Source organism: Triturus cristatus, chromosome 2_2 (genome assembly GCF_964204655.1).
Source record: "Triturus cristatus chromosome 2_2, aTriCri1.1, whole genome shotgun sequence".
In the NCBI taxonomy this organism is placed as follows: domain Eukaryota; kingdom Metazoa; phylum Chordata; class Amphibia; order Caudata; family Salamandridae; genus Triturus; species Triturus cristatus.
Window position 1 is genome coordinate 1,218,900,916 of NC_140582.1, and position 16,854 is coordinate 1,218,917,769.

A 16,854-nucleotide genomic window follows, 5' to 3' on the forward strand; every position below is an offset into this window, starting at 1 on the left:
GGGATAGGTTTGAGTTGGGGGAGAGGTGCGGGGGGTCTCAACCTGTCCAGTCTTTTCTGTTCACAGCCTCGTGGTATTGTGTTCACTTCACCAGTTGGCAATGAAGGGCCATTTGGAGCATATCTATTGATGCGTGAAGTAGGTAATCTTTTTTGTATTAGCCTCCTGATGAGGGCATGAGGTTTTAGAGTCGTTTGTTTTCTCTGTAAGATTTGCATTCAGTGCTTACTCTTAAATTGCTAATAAAGTGACTGTTGACATTTAATGTCTGGCTTCTGTGTTGCATCTTGGTGGGTTTTTTTTCTGTTTGCTTTTTGTCTTTGGTCGTTTTTCCCTTTATTTCTGTAGGAATAAGCAAGAACAATTAAGGCTGACAAAGGGAGTAGAGCAAGACTTGTCTATCACAGGTTGAATTAATAGCTTTGAATGGAGATGAGAATGATGCTTACAAGGTGGAAAAGATGACACCAGTCCATCCGTGAAATGGCAGTAGTGCGAGTACGTGGCAGATAAGTGCCCTGATTGCTGTGTCTTTTATGGGGATGTTGTATTTAATTAGTAACTAGGCCAAAGCGTGTAAGGAATGATCCCGGCTAGAGTTGGAGGAGTTGTCTTATTTTTCTACCCCCAGCAGGAACTTGGAAAAGTGGTATCCTCTATAAAGCAGCAGCCCAAATAAGGAGACTTCTAAAGGGCCAAGCAGGTGTAGTTCAGGTGTGTTGGATTTTTGTTGGATTTTCAACTAATTCATTTACATGGATTGTTTCAAAATTGGCTGGAATTGTGAAGGATGCATTTCTCTTAAGCTAACCAGTGTGCCTTTTTCAGCCAACCAAGAGAATAAGCAATTTAGCATTTGTGACGTTGGGGAGAGATTTGCCTTTGCGTACTAAGGGGTTGGGCGGGCAAAACTTTTTCTTGTTGAGACATTTTTCAGAGCAGGCATCGGAGCTCCAAACAAGACCACGAAGAGGCAAATGTCGTGTGTTATGGAAGAGAATTTTGCAACCCAAACATAGCAACCAGATAACATGATGCAAGCAGAATGGAATTCTGAATCAAAGTGAGAACAATTCAAATATCACTCGGTTCAAAATATGCAGTGGCTGGAGTTTGCAGCGAACAGTAGTGACTGTATAAGCTGTGTGAGGAATGATCACTAAAGAAATGCGTGTGTTTGGTCACGATCGCACAAGTAGAATTAATCAAAAGAAAGTAACGAGTGCATCAAATCTACATTCTTAAAGCATTGAGTTAAATTCACTTCACCATCAGTCGTTTGATTGGATACGTGGAAAAAAGTGGTTGAGAGTTACTACTGTGAATGGATTAGAATCTGTGTGCAACTCTTTGCTTCGGACAGGATTGGATTCTACAAAGCACACTGCACGACTACAGCTCTTGGATGTGAAAGCAGCACTCGTAAGAGATGAGGTAAATGTTCATAGAAGGTAATCCAAATTCAAAACTGCTGCTTTTTGTCCTGCAAATGCGTGAAGCAAGAAATATATTATCAGACGGTTTGCATAATTTGCATGTAGCAAGTGTTAATTCCCTGAATGATGGATAGCCTAAAGATAGAAGTGAATCAATTGCGCATTGAATTAAATTGCAACAATGTCTGGCAATTTGCATTTGTCAAAATTAAGTAGTTGTGTAAAAGAATGCAAAATGTAATTTTGAGTGGCTTTATTGTGTGGCTTGCTTTCTAGCACCTTCCTAATACAGTTGAGGGTAGTAAAGCGGATTGGTTGGGTCTCAAAATGCCTGTGGTGGTTAAATGCGCTTTTGCGTTGCGTGTGTGTTTCTTTTTTTTTTTCTATTCTGAACAGGCTATATGAAGAGGACCACCTTTTGAATGCCTCGTAATGGTGTGCTGCAGTGATACTCTAGAATAAAATATTCTAGTCTTATTTGAATTGCATCCATGCACTTACGATCTGTAGTTGAGAGACGACCAAATTTTATGGGCTACTCGTCACACATCTATATAACCAGAGTTATTGGCATTGATCTAAAGGGCTTTCAGTGGTGGCAGTGAGTCGGCTTGCGACATGTGTCCAGATAAGTACCTAATTTTTGGGATAGGGTTACAATTGCCAGCCTGTCTGCTTGGAAAATAGTGTAAAGTTAGAACTTTGTTGTGAAGGTTTCTCCCTGGGGATAGGTTTGAGTTGGGGGAGAGGTGCGGGGGGGTCTCAACCTGTCCAGTCTTTTCTATTCACAGCCTCGTGGTATTGTGTTCACTTTAACAGTTGGCAATGAAGGGCCATTTGGAGCATATCTATTGATACGTGAAGTAGGTAATTTTTTTGTATTAGCCTCCTGATGAGGGCATGAGGTTTGAGTCGTTTGTTTTCTCTGTAAAATTTGCATTCAGAGCGTACTCTTAAATTGCTAATAAAGTGACCGTTCACATTTAATGTCTGGCTTCTGTGTTGCATCTTGGTGGGTTTTTTTTTCTGTTTGCTTTTTGTCTTTGGTCGTTTTTCCCTTTATTTCTGTAGGAATAAGCAAGAACAATTAAGGCAGACAAAGGGAGTAGAGCAAGACTTGTCTTTCACAGGTTGAATTAATAGCTTTGAATGGAGATGAGAATGATGCTTACAAGGTGGAAAAGATGACACCAGTCCATCCGTGAAATGGCAGTAGTGCGAGTACGTGGCAGATAAGTGCTCTGATCGCTGTGTCTTTTATGGGGATCTTGTATTTAATTAGTAACAAGGCCAAAGCGTGTAAGGAATGATCCCGGCTAGAGTTGGAGGAGTTGTCTTATTTTTCTACCCCCAGCAGGAACTTGGAAAAGTGGTATCCTCTATAAAGCAGCAGCCCAAATAAGGAGACTTCTAAAGGGCCAAGCAGGTGTAGTTCAGGTGTGTTGGATTTTTGTTGGATTTTCAACTAATTTATTTACATGGATTGTTTCAAAATTGGCTGGAATTGTGAAGGATGCATTTCTCTTAAGCTAAACCGTGTGCCTTTTTCAGCCAACCAAGAGAATAAGCAATTTAGCATTTGTGACGTTGGGGAGGGATTTGCCCTTGCGTACTAAGGGGTTGGGCGGGCAAAACTTTTTCTTGTTGAGACATTTTTCAGAGCAGGCATCGGAGCTCCAAACAAGACCACGAAGAGGCAAATGTCGTGTGTTATGGAAGAGAATTTTGCAACCCAAACATAGCAACCAGATAACATGATGCAAGCAGAATGGAATTCTGAATCAAAGTGAGAACAATTCAAATATCACTCAGTTCAAAATATGCAGTGGCTGGAGTTTGCAGCGAACAGTAGTGACTGTATAAGCTGTGTGAGGAATGATCACTAAAGAAATGCGTGTGTTTGGTCACGATCGCACAAGTAGAATTAATCAAAAGAAAGTAACGAGTGCATCAAATCTACATTCTTAAAGCATTGAGTTAAATTCACTTCACCATCAGTCGTTTGATTGGATACGTGGAAAAAAGTGGTTGAGAGTTACTACTGTGAATGGATTAGAATCTGTGTGCAACTCTTTGCTTCGGACAGGATTGGATTCTACAAAGCACACTGCACGACTACAGCTCTTGGATGTGAAAGCAGCACTCGTAAGAGATGAGGTAAATGTTCATAGAAGGTAATCCAAATTCAAAACTGCTGCTTTTTGTCCTGCAAATGCGTGAAGCAAGAAATATATTATCAGACGGTTTGCATAATTTGCATGTAGCAAGTGTTAATTCTCTGAATGATGGATAGCCTAAAGATGGAAGTGGATCAATTGCGCATTGAATTAAATTGCAACAATGTCTGGCAATTTGCATTTGTCAAAATTAAGTAGTTGTGTAAAAGAATGCAAAATGTAATTTTGAGTGGCTTTATTGTGTGGCTTGCTTTCTAGCACCTTCCTAATACAGTTGAGGGTAGTAAAGCGGATTGGTTGGGTCTCAAAATGCCTGTGGTGGTTAAATGCGCTTTTGCGTTGCGTGTGTGTTTCTTTTTTTTTTTTTCTATTCTGAACAGGCTATATGAAGAGGACCACCTTTTGAATGCCTCGTAATGGTGTGCCGCAGTGATACTCTAGAATAAAATATTCTAGTCTTATTTGAATTGCATCCATGCACTTACGATCTGTAGTTGAGAGACGACCAAATTGTATGGGCTACTCGTCACACATCTATATAACCAGAGTTATTGGCATTGATCTAAAGAGCTTTCAGTGGTGGCAGTGAGTCGGCTTGCGACATGTGTCCAGATAAGTACCTAATTTTTGGGATAGGGTTACAATTGCCAGCCTGTCTGCTTGGAAAATAGTGTAAAGTTAGAACTTTGTTGTGAAGGTTTCTCCCTGGGGATAGGTTTGAGTTGGGGGGGAGGTGCGGGGGGTCTCAACCTGTCCAGTCTTTTCTATTCACAGCCTCGTGGTATTGTGTTCACTTCACCAGTTGGCAATGAAGGGCCATTTGGAGCATATCTATTGATACGTGAAGTAGGTAATTTTTTTGTATTAGCCTCCTGATGAGGGCATGAGGTTTTAGAGTAGTTTGTTTTCTCTGTAAGATTTGCATTCAGAGCGTACTCTTAAATTGCTAATAAAGTGACCGTTGACATTTAATGTCTGGCTTCTGTGTTGCATCTTGGTGGGTTTTTTTTCTGTTTGCTTTTTGTCTTTGGTCGTTTTTCCCTTTATTTCTGTAGGAATAAGCAAGAACAATTAAGGCAGACAAAGGGAGTAGAGCAAGACTTGTCTTTCACAGGTTGAATTAATAGCTTTGAATGGAGATGAGAATGATGCTTACAAGGTGGAAAAGATGACACCAGTCCATCCGTGAAATGGCAGTAGTGCGAGTACGTGGCAGATAAGTGCTCTGATCGCTGTGTCTTTTATGGGGATCTTGTATTTAATTAGTAACAAGGCCAAAGCGTGTAAGGAATGATCCCGGCTAGAGTTGGAGGAGTTGTCTTATTTTTCTACCCCCAGCAGGAACTTGGAAAAGTGGTATCCTCTATAAAGCAGCAGCCGAAATAAGGAGACTTCTAAAGGGCCAAGCAGGTGTAGTTCAGGTGTGTTGGATTTTGTTGGATTTTCAACTAATTTATTTACATGGATTGTTTCAAAATTGGCTGGAATTGTGAAGGATGCATTTCTCTTAAGCTAAACAGTGTGCCTTTTTCAGCCAACCAAGAGAATAAGCAATTAAGCATTTGTGACGTTGGGGAGGGATTTGCCCTTGCGTACTAAGGGGTTGGGCGGGTACAACTTTTTCTTGTTGAGACATTTTTCAGAGCAGGCATCGGAGCTCCAAACGAGACCACGAAGAGGCAAATGTTGTGTGTTATGGAAGAGAATTTTGCAACCAAATCATAGCAACCATATAACATGATGCAAGCAGAATGGAATTCTGAATCAAAGTGAGAACAATTCAAATATCACTCGGTTCAAAATATGCAGTGGCTGGAGTTTGCAGCGAACAGTAGTGACTAAGCTGTGTGAGGAATGATCACTAAAGAAATGCGTGTGTTTGGTCACGATCGCACAAGTAGAATTAATCAAAAGAAAGTAACGAGTGCATAAATCTACATTCTTAAAGCATTGAGTTAAATTCACTTCACCATCAGTCGTTTGATTGGATACGTGGAAAAAAGTGGTTGAGAGTTACTACTGTGAATGGATTAGAATCTGTGTGCAACTCTTTGCTTCGGACAGGATTGGATTCTACAAAGCACACTGCACGACTACAGCTCTTGGATGTGAAAGCAGCACTCGTAAGAGATGAGGTAAATGTTCATAGAAGGTAATCCAAATTCAAAACTGCTGCTTTTTGTCCTGCAAATGCGTGAAGCAAGAAATATATTATCAGACGGTTTGCATAATTTGCATGTAGCAAGTGTTAATTCTCTGAATGATGGATAGCCTAAAGATAGAAGTGGATCAATTGCGCATTGAATTAAATTGCAACAATGTCTGGCAATTTGCATTTGTCAAAATTAAGTAGTTGTGTAAAAAAATGCAAAATGTAATTTTGAGTGGCTTTATTGTGTGGCTTGCTTTCTAGCACCTTCCTAATACAGTTGAGGGTAGTAAAGCGGATTGGTTGGGTCTCAAAATGCCTGTGGTGGTTAAATGCGCTTTTGCGTTGCGTGTGTTTCTTTTTTTTTTTTTCTATTCTGAACAGGCTATATGAAGAGGACCACCTTTTGAATGCCTCGTAATGGTGTGCCGCAGTGATACTCTAGAATAAAATATTCTAGTCTTATTTGAATTGCATCCATGCACTTACGATCTGTAGTTGAGAGACGACCAAATTGTATGGGCTACTCGTCACACATCTATATAACCAGAGTTATTGGCATTGATCTAAAGAGCTTTCAGTGGTGGCAGTGAGTCGGCTTGCGACATGTGTCCAGATAAGTACCTAATTTTTGGGATAGGGTTACAATTGCCAGCCTGTCTGCTTGGAAAATAGTGTGAAGTTAGAACTTTGTTGTGAAGGTTTCTCCCTGGGTATAGGTTTGAGTTGGGGGAGAGGTGCGGGGGGTCTCAACCTGTCCAGTCTTTTCTGTTCACAGCCTCGTGGTATTGTGTTCACTTCACCAGTTGGCAATAAAGGGCCATTTGGAGCATATCTATTGATACGTGAAGTAGGTAATTTTTTTGTATTAGCCTCCTGATGAGGGCATGAGGTTTTAGAGTCGTTTGTTTTCTCTGTAAGATTTGCATTCAGAGCTTACTCTTAAATTGCTAATAAAGTGACCGTTGACATTTAATGTCTGGCTTCTGTGTTGCATCTTGGTGGGTTTTTTTTCTGTTTGCTTTTTGTCTTTGGTCGTTTTTCCCTTTATTTCTGTAGGAATAAGCAAGAACAATTAAGGCTGACAAAGAAAGTAGAGCAAGACTGGTCTTTCACAGGTTCAATTAATAGCTTTGAATGGAGATGAGAATGATGCTTACAAGGTGGAAAAGATGACACCAGTCCATCCGTGAAATGGCAGTAGTGCGAGTACGTGGCAGATAAGTGCCCTGATTGCTGTGTCTTTTATGGGGATCTTGTATTTAATTAGTAACTAGGCCAAAGCGTGTAAGGAATGATCCCGGCTAGAGTTGGAGGAGTTGTCTTATTTTTCTACCCCCAGCAGGAACTTGGAAAAGTGGTATCCTCTATAAAGCAGCAGCCCAAATAAGGAGACTTCTAAAGGGCCAAGCAGGTGTTGTTCAGGTGTGTTGGATTTTTGTTGGATTTTCAACTAATTCATTTACATGGATTGTTTCAAAATTGGCTGGAATTGTGAAGGATGCATTTCTCTGAAGCTAACCAGTGTGCCTTTTTCAGCCAACCAAGAGAATAAGCAATTTAGCATTTGTGACGTTGGGGAGGGATTTGCCCTTGCGTACTAAGGGGTTGGGCGGGCAAAACTTTTTCTTGTTGAGACATTTTTCAGAGCAGGCATCGGAGCTCCAAACAAGACCACGAAGAGGCAAATGTCGTGTGTTATGGAAGAGAATTTTGCAACCAAATCATAGCAACCAGATAACATGATGCAAGCAGAATGGAATTCTGAATCAAAGTGAGAACAATTCAAATATCACTCGGTTCAAAATATGCAGTGGCTGGAGTTTGCAGCGAACAGTAGTGACTGTATAAGCTGTGTGAGGAATGATCACTAAAGAAATGCGTGTGTTTGGTCACGATCGCACAAGTAGAATTAATCAAAAGAAAGTAACGAGTGCATCAAATCTACATTCTTAAAGCATTGAGTTAAATTCACTTCACCATCAGTCGTTTGATTGGATACGTGGAAAAAAGTGGTTGAGAGTTACTACTGTGAATGGATTAGAATCTGTGTGCAACTCTTTGCTTCGGACAGGATTGGATTCTACAAAGCACACTGCACGACTACAGCTCTTGGATGTGAAAGCAGCACTTGTAAGAGATGAGGTAAATGTTCATAGAAGGTAATCCAAATTCAAAACTGCTGCTTTTTGTCCTGCAAATGCGTGAAGCAAGAAATATATTATCAGACGGTTTGCATAATTTGCATGTAGCAAGTGTTAATTCTCTGAATGATGGATAGCCTAAAGATAGAAGTGGATCAATTGCGCATTGAATTAAATTGCAACAATGTCTGGCAATTTGCATTTGTCAAAATTAAGTAGTTGTGTAAAAGAATGCAAAATGTAATTTTGAGTGGCTTTATTGTGTGGCTTGCTTTCTAGCACCTTCCTAATACAGTTGATGGTAGTGAAGCGGATTGGTTGGGTCTCAAAATGCCTGTGGTGGTTAAATGCGCTTTTGCGTTGCGTGTGTTTCTTTTTTTTTTTTCTCTATTCTGAACAGGCTATATGAAGAGGACCACCTTTTGAATGCCTCGTAATGGTGTGCCGCAGTGATACTCTAGAATAAAATATTCTAGTCTTATTTGAATTGCATCCATGCACTTACGATCTGTAGTTGAGAGACGACCAAATTGTATGGGCTACTCGTCACACATCTATATAACCAGAGTTATTGGCATTGATCTAAAGAGCTTTCAGTGGTGGCAGTGAGTCGGCTTGCGACATGTGTCCAGATAAGTACCTAATTTTTGGGATAGGGTTACAATTGCCAGCCTGTCTGCTTGGAAAATAGTGTGAAGTTAGAACTTTGTTGTGAAGGTTTCTCCCTGGGTATAGGTTTGAGTTGGGGGAGAGGTGCGGGGGGTCTCAACCTGTCCAGTCTTTTCTGTTCACAGCCTCGTGGTATTGTGTTCACTTCACCAGTTAGCAATGAAGGGCCATTTGGAGCATATCTATTGATACGTGAAGTAGGTAATTTTTTTGTATTAGCCTCCTGATGAGGGCATGAGGTTTTAGAGTCGTTTGTTTTCTCTGTAAGATTTGCATTCAGAGCTTACTCTTAAATTGCTAATAAAGTGACCGTTCACATTTAATGTCTGGCTTCTGTGTTGCATCTTGGTGGGTTTTTTTTCTGTTTGCTTTTTGTCTTTGGTCGTTTTTCCCTTTATTTCTGTAGGAATAAGCAAGAACAATTAAGGCAGACAAAGGGAGTAGAACAAGACTTGTCTTTCACAGGTTGAATTAATAGCTTTGAATGGAGATGAGAATGATGCTTACAAGGTGGAAAAGATGACACCAGTCCATCCGTGAAATGGCAGTAGTGCGAGTACGTGGCAGATAAGTGCTCTGATTGCTGTGTCTTTTATGGGGATCTTGTATTTAATTAGTAACAAGGCCAAAGCGTGTAAGGAATGATCCCTGCTAGAGTTGGAGGAGTTGTCTTATTTTTCTACCCCCAGCAGGAACTTGGAAAAGTGGTATCCTCTATAAAGCAGCAGCCCAAATAAGGAGACTTCTAAAGGGCCAAGCAGGTGTAGTTCAGGTGTGTTGGATTTTTGTTGGATTTTCAACTAATTCATTTACATGGATTGTTTCAAAATTGGCTGGAATTGTGAAGGATGCATTTCTCTTAAGCTAAACAGTGTGCCTTTTTCAGCCAACCAAGAGAATAAGCAATTTAGCATTTGTGACGTTGGGGAGGGATTTGCCCTTGCGTACTAAGGGGTTGGGCAGGCAAAACTTTTTCTTGTTGAGACATTTTTCAGAGCAGGCATCGGAGCTCCAAACAAGACCACGAAGAGGCAAATGTCGTGTGTTATGGAAGAGAATTTTGCAACCAAAACATAGAAACCAGATAACATGATGCAAGCAGAATGGAATTCAGAATCAAAGTGAACAATTCAAATATTACTCGGTTCAAAATATGCAGCGGCTGGAGTTTGCAGCGAACAGTAGTGACTGTATAAGCTGTGTGAGGAATGATCACTAAAGAAATGCGTGTGTTTGGTCACGATCGCACAAGTAGAATTAATCAAAAGAAAGTAACGAGTGCATCAAATCTACATTCTTAAAGCATTGAGTTAAATTCACTTCACCAACAGTCGTTTGATTGGATACGTGGAAAAAAGTGGTTGAGAGTTACTACTGTGAATGGATTAGAATCTGTGTGCAACTCTTTGCTTCGGACAGGATTGGATTCTACAAAGCACACTGCACGACTACAGCTCTTGGATGTGAAAGCAGCACTCGTAAGAGATGAGGTAAATGTTCATAGAAGGAAATCCAAATTCAAAACTGCTGCTTTTTGTCCTGCAAATGCGTGAAGCAAGAAATATATTATCAGACGGTTTGCATAATTTGCATGTAGCAAGTGTTAATTCTCTGAATGATGGATAGCCTAAAGATAGAAGTGGATCAATTGCGCATTGAATTAAATTGCAACAATGTCTGGCAATTTGCATTTGTCAAAATTAAGTAGTTGTGTAAAAGAATGCAAAATGTAATTTTGAGTGGCTTTATTGTGTGGCTTGCTTTCTAGCACCTTCCTAATACAGTTGAGGGTAGTAAAGCGGATTGGTTGGGTCTCAAAATGCCTGTGGTGGTTAAATGCGCTTTTGCGTTGCGTGTGTTTCTTTTTTTTTTTTTTTTCTATTCTGAACAGGCTATATGAAGAGGACCACCTTTTGAATGCCTCGTAATGGTGTGCCGCAGTGATACTCTAGAATAAAATATTCTAGTCTTATTTGAATTGCATCCATGCACTTACGATCTGTAGTTGAGAGACGACCAAATTGTATGGGCTACTCGTCACACATCTATATAACCAGAGTTATTGGCATTGATCTAAAGAGCTTTCAGTGGTGGCAGTGAGTCGGCTTGCGACATGTGTCCAGATAAGTACCTAATTTTTGGGATAGGGTTCCAATTGCCAGCCTGTCTGCTTGGAAAATAGTGTGAAGTTAGAACTTTGTTGTGAAGGTTTCTCCCTGGGGATAGGTTTGAGTTGGGGGAGAGGTGCGGGGGGTCTCAACCTGTCCAGTCTTTTCTGTTCACAGCCTCGTGGTATTGTGTTCACTTCACCAGTTGGCAATGAAGGGCCATTTGGAGCATATCTATTGATGCGTGAAGTAGGTAATCTTTTTTGTATTAGCCTCCTGATGAGGGCATGAGGTTTTAGAGTCGTTTGTTTTCTCTGTAAGATTTGCATTCAGTGCTTACTCTTAAATTGCTAATAAAGTGACTGTTGACATTTAATGTCTGGCTTCTGTGTTGCATCTTGGTGGGTTTTTTTTCTGTTTGCTTTTTGTCTTTGGTCGTTTTTCCCTTTATTTCTGTAGGAATAAGCAAGAACAATTAAGGCTGACAAAGGGAGTAGAGCAAGACTTGTCTATCACAGGTTGAATTAATAGCTTTGAATGGAGATGAGAATGATGCTTACAAGGTGGAAAAGATGACACCAGTCCATCCGTGAAATGGCAGTAGTGCGAGTACGTGGCAGATAAGTGCCCTGATTGCTGTGTCTTTTATGGGGATGTTGTATTTAATTAGTAACTAGGCCAAAGCGTGTAAGGAATGATCCCGGCTAGAGTTGGAGGAGTTGTCTTATTTTTCTACCCCCAGCAGGAACTTGGAAAAGTGGTATCCTCTATAAAGCAGCAGCCCAAATAAGGAGACTTCTAAAGGGCCAAGCAGGTGTAGTTCAGGTGTGTTGGATTTTTGTTGGATTTTCAACTAATTCATTTACATGGATTGTTTCAAAATTGGCTGGAATTGTGAAGGATGCATTTCTCTTAAGCTAACCAGTGTGCCTTTTTCAGCCAACCAAGAGAATAAGCAATTTAGCATTTGTGACGTTGGGGAGAGATTTGCCTTTGCGTACTAAGGGGTTGGGCGGGCAAAACTTTTTCTTGTTGAGACATTTTTCAGAGCAGGCATCGGAGCTCCAAACAAGACCACGAAGAGGCAAATGTCGTGTGTTATGGAAGAGAATTTTGCAACCAAATCATAGCAACCATATAACATGATGCAAGCAGAATGGAATTCTGAATCAAAGTGAGAACAATTCAAATATCACTCGGTTCAAAATATGCAGTGGCTGGAGTTTGCAGCGAACAGTAGTGACTGTATAAGCTGTGTGAGGAATGATCACTAAAGAAATGCGTGTGTTTGGTCACGATCGCACAAGTAGAATTAATCAAAAGAAAGTAACGAGTGCATAAATCTACATTCTTAAAGCATTGAGTTAAATTCACTTCACCATCAGTCGTTTGATTGGATACGTGGAAAAAAGTGGTTGAGAGTTACTACTGTGAATGGATTAGAATCTGTGTGCAACTCTTTGCTTCGGACAGGATTGGATTCTACAAAGCACACTGCACGACTACAGCTCTTGGATGTGAAAGCAGCACTCGTAAGAGATGAGGTAAATGTTCATAGAAGGTAATCCAAATTCAAAACTGCTGCTTTTTGTCCTGCAAATGCGTGAAGCAAGAAATATATTATCAGACGGTTTGCATAATTTGCATGTAGCAAGTGTTAATTCTCTGAATGATGGATAGCCTAAAGATGGAAGTGGATCAATTGCGCATTGAATTAAATTGCAACAATGTCTGGCAATTTGCATTTGTCAAAATTAAGTAGTTGTGTAAAAGAATGCAAAATGTAATTTTGAGTGGCTTTATTGTGTGGCTTGCTTTCTAGCACCTTCCTAATACAGTTGAGGGTAGTAAAGCGGATTGGTTGGGTCTCAAAATGCCTGTGGTGGTTAAATGCGCTTTTGCGTTGCGTGTGTTTCTTTTTTTTTTTTTTCTATTCTGAACAGGCTATATGAAGAGGACCACCTTTTGAATGCCTCGTAATGGTGTGCCGCAGTGATACTCTAGAATAAAATATTCTAGTCTTATTTGAATTGCATCCATGCACTTACGATCTGTAGTTAAGAGACGACCAAATTGTATGGGCTACTCGTCACACATCTATATAACCAGAGTTATTGGCATTGATCTAAAAAGCTTTCAGTGGTGGCAGTGAGTCGGCTTGCGACATGTGTCCAGATAAGTACCTAATTTTTGGGATAGGGTTACAATTGCCAGCCTGTCTGCTTGGAAAATAGTGTGAAGTTAGAACTTTGTTGTGAAGGTTTCTCCCTGGGGATAGGTTTGAGTTGGGGGAGAGGTGCGGGGGGTCTCAACCTGTCCAGTCTTTTCTGTTCACAGCCTCGTGGTATTGTGTTCACTTCACCAGTTGGCAATGAAGGGCCATTTGGAGCATATCTATTGATGCGTGAAGTAGGTAATCTTTTTTGTATTAGCCTCCTGATGAGGGCATGAGGTTTTAGAGTCGTTTGTTTTCTCTGTAAGATTTGCATTCAGTGCTTACTCTTAAATTGCTAATAAAGTGACTGTTGACATTTAATGTCTGGCTTCTGTGTTGCATCTTGGTGGGTTTTTTTTCTGTTTGCTTTTTGTCTTTGGTCGTTTTTCCCTTTATTTCTGTAGGAATAAGCAAGAACAATTAAGGCTGACAAAGGGAGTAGAGCAAGACTTGTCTATCACAGGTTGAATTAATAGCTTTGAATGGAGATGAGAATGATGCTTACAAGGTGGAAAAGATGACACCAGTCCATCCGTGAAATGGCAGTAGTGCGAGTACGTGGCAGATAAGTGCCCTGATTGCTGTGTCTTTTATGGGGATCTTGTATTTAATTAGTAACTAGGCCAAAGCGTGTAAGGAATGATCCCGGCTAGAGTTGGAGGAGTTGTCTTATTTTTCTACCCCCAGCAGGAACTTGGAAAAGTGGTATCCTCTATAAAGCAGCAGCCCAAATAAGGAGACTTCTAAAGGGCCAAGCAGGTGTAGTTCAGGTGTGTTGGATTTTTGTTGGATTTTCAACTAATTCATTTACATGGATTGTTTCAAAATTGGCTGGAATTGTGAAGGATGCATTTCTCTTAAGCTAACCAGTGTGCCTTTTTCAGCCAACCAAGAGAATAAGCAATTTAGCATTTGTGACGTTGGGGAGAGATTTGCCTTTGCGTACTAAGGGGTTGGGCGGGCAAAACTTTTTCTTGTTGAGACATTTTTCAGAGCAGGCATCGGAGCTCCAAACAAGACCACGAAGAGGCAAATGTCGTGTGTTATGGAAGAGAATTTTGCAACCAAATCATAGCAACCATATAACATGATGCAAGCAGAATGGAATTCTGAATCAAAGTGAGAACAATTCAAATATCACTCGGTTCAAAATATGCAGTGGCTGGAGTTTGCAGCGAACAGTAGTGACTGTATAAGCTGTGTGAGGAATGATCACTAAAGAAATGCGTGTGTTTGGTCACGATCGCACAAGTAGAATTAATCAAAAGAAAGTAACGAGTGCATAAATCTACATTCTTAAAGCATTGAGTTAAATTCACTTCACCATCAGTCGTTTGATTGGATACGTGGAAAAAAGTGGTTGAGAGTTACTACTGTGAATGGATTAGAATCTGTGTGCAACTCTTTGCTTCGGACAGGATTGGATTCTACAAAGCACACTGCACGACTACAGCTCTTGGATGTGAAAGCAGCACTCGTAAGAGATGAGGTAAATGTTCATAGAAGGTAATCCAAATTCAAAACTGCTGCTTTTTGTCCTGCAAATGCGTGAAGCAAGAAATATATTATCAGACGGTTTGCATAATTTGCATGTAGCAAGTGTTAATTCTCTGAATGATGGATAGCCTAAAGATGGAAGTGGATCAATTGCGCATTGAATTAAATTGCAACAATGTCTGGCAATTTGCATTTGTCAAAATTAAGTAGTTGTGTAAAAGAATGCAAAATGTAATTTTGAGTGGCTTTATTGTGTGGCTTGCTTTCTAGCACCTTCCTAATACAGTTGAGGGTAGTAAAGCGGATTGGTTGGGTCTCAAAATGCCTGTGGTGGTTAAATGCGCTTTTGCGTTGCGTGTGTTTCTTTTTTTTTTTTTTCTATTCTGAACAGGCTATATGAAGAGGACCACCTTTTGAATGCCTCGTAATGGTGTGCCGCAGTGATACTCTAGAATAAAATATTCTAGTCTTATTTGAATTGCATCCATGCACTTACGATCTGTAGTTGAGAGACGACCAAATTGTATGGGCTACTCGTCACACATCTATATAACCAGAGTTATTGGCATTGATCTAAAAAGCTTTCAGTGGTGGCAGTGAGTCGGCTTGCGACATGTGTCCAGATAAGTACCTAATTTTTGGGATAGGGTTACAATTGCCAGCCTGTCTGCTTGGAAAATAGTGTGAAGTTAGAACTTTGTTGTGAAGGTTTCTCCCTGGGGATAGGTTTGAGTTGGGGGAGAGGTGCGGGGGGTCTCAACCTGTCCAGTCTTTTCTGTTCACAGCCTCGTGGTATTGTGTTCACTTCACCAGTTGGCAATGAAGGGCCATTTGGAGCATATCTATTGATGCGTGAAGTAGGTAATCTTTTTTGTATTAGCCTCCTGATGAGGGCATGAGGTTTTAGAGTCGTTTGTTTTCTCTGTAAGATTTGCATTCAGAGCTTACTCTTAAATTGCTAATAAAGTGACCGTTGACATTTAATGTCTGGCTTCTGTGTTGCATCTTGGTGGGTTTTTTTTCTGTTTGCTTTTTGTCTTTGGTCGTTTTTCCCTTTATTTCTGTAGGAATAAGCAAGAACAATTAAGGCTGACAAAGGGAGTAGAGCAAGACTTGTCTATCACAGGTTGAATTAATAGCTTTGAATGGAGATGAGAATGATGCTTACAAGGTGGAAAAGATGACACCAGTCCATCCGTGAAATGGCAGTAGTGCGAGTACGTGGCAGATAAGTGCCCTGATTGCTGTGTCTTTTATGGGGATCTTGTATTTAATTAGTAACTAGGCCAAAGCGTGTAAGGAATGATCCCGGCTAGAGTTGGAGGAGTTGTCTTATTTTTCTACCCCCAGCAGGAACTTGGAAAAGTGGTATCCTCTATAAAGCAGCAGCCCAAATAAGGAGACTTCTAAAGGGCCAAGCAGGTGTAGTTCAGGTGTGTTGGATTTTTGTTGGATTTTCAACTAATTCATTTACATGGATTGTTTCAAAATTGGCTGGAATTGTGAAGGATGCATTTCTCTTAAGCTAACCAGTGTGCCTTTTTCAGCCAACCAAGAGAATAAGCAATTTAGCATTTGTGACGTTGGGGAGAGATTTGCCTTTGCGTACTAAGGGGTTGGGCGGGCAAAACTTTTTCTTGTTGAGACATTTTTCAGAGCAGGCATCGGAGCTCCAAACAAGACCACGAAGAGGCAAATGTCGTGTGTTATGGAAGAGAATTTTGCAACCAAATCATAGCAACCATATAACATGATGCAAGCAGAATGGAATTCTGAATCAAAGTGAGAACAATTCAAATATCACTCGGTTCAAAATATGCAGTGGCTGGAGTTTGCAGCGAACAGTAGTGACTATAAGCTGTGTGAGGAATGATCACTAAAGAAATGCGTGTGTTTGGTCACGATCGCACAAGTAGAATTAATCAAAAGAAAGTAACGAGTGCATAAATCTACATTCTTAAAGCATTGAGTTAAATTCACTTCACCATCAGTCGTTTGATTGGATACGTGGAAAAAAGTGGTTGAGAGTTACTACTGTGAATGGATTAGAATCTGTGTGCAACTCTTTGCTTCGGACAGGATTGGATTCTACAAAGCACACTGCACGACTACAGCTCTTGGATGTGAAAGCAGCACTCGTAAGAGATGAGGTAAATGTTCATAGAAGGAAATCCAAATTCAAAACTGCTGCTTTTTGTCCTGCAAATGCGTGAAGCAAGAAATATATTATCAGACGGTTTGCATAATTTGCATGTAGCAAGTGTTAATTCTCTGAATGATGGATAGCCTAAAGATAGAAGTGGATCAATTGCGCATTAAATTAAATTGCAACAATGTCTGGCAATTTGCATTTGTCAAAATTAAGTAGTTGTGTAAAAGAATGCAAAATGTAATTTTGAGTGGCTTTATTGTGTGGCTTGCTTTCTAGCACCTTCCTAATACAGTTGAGGGTAGTAAAG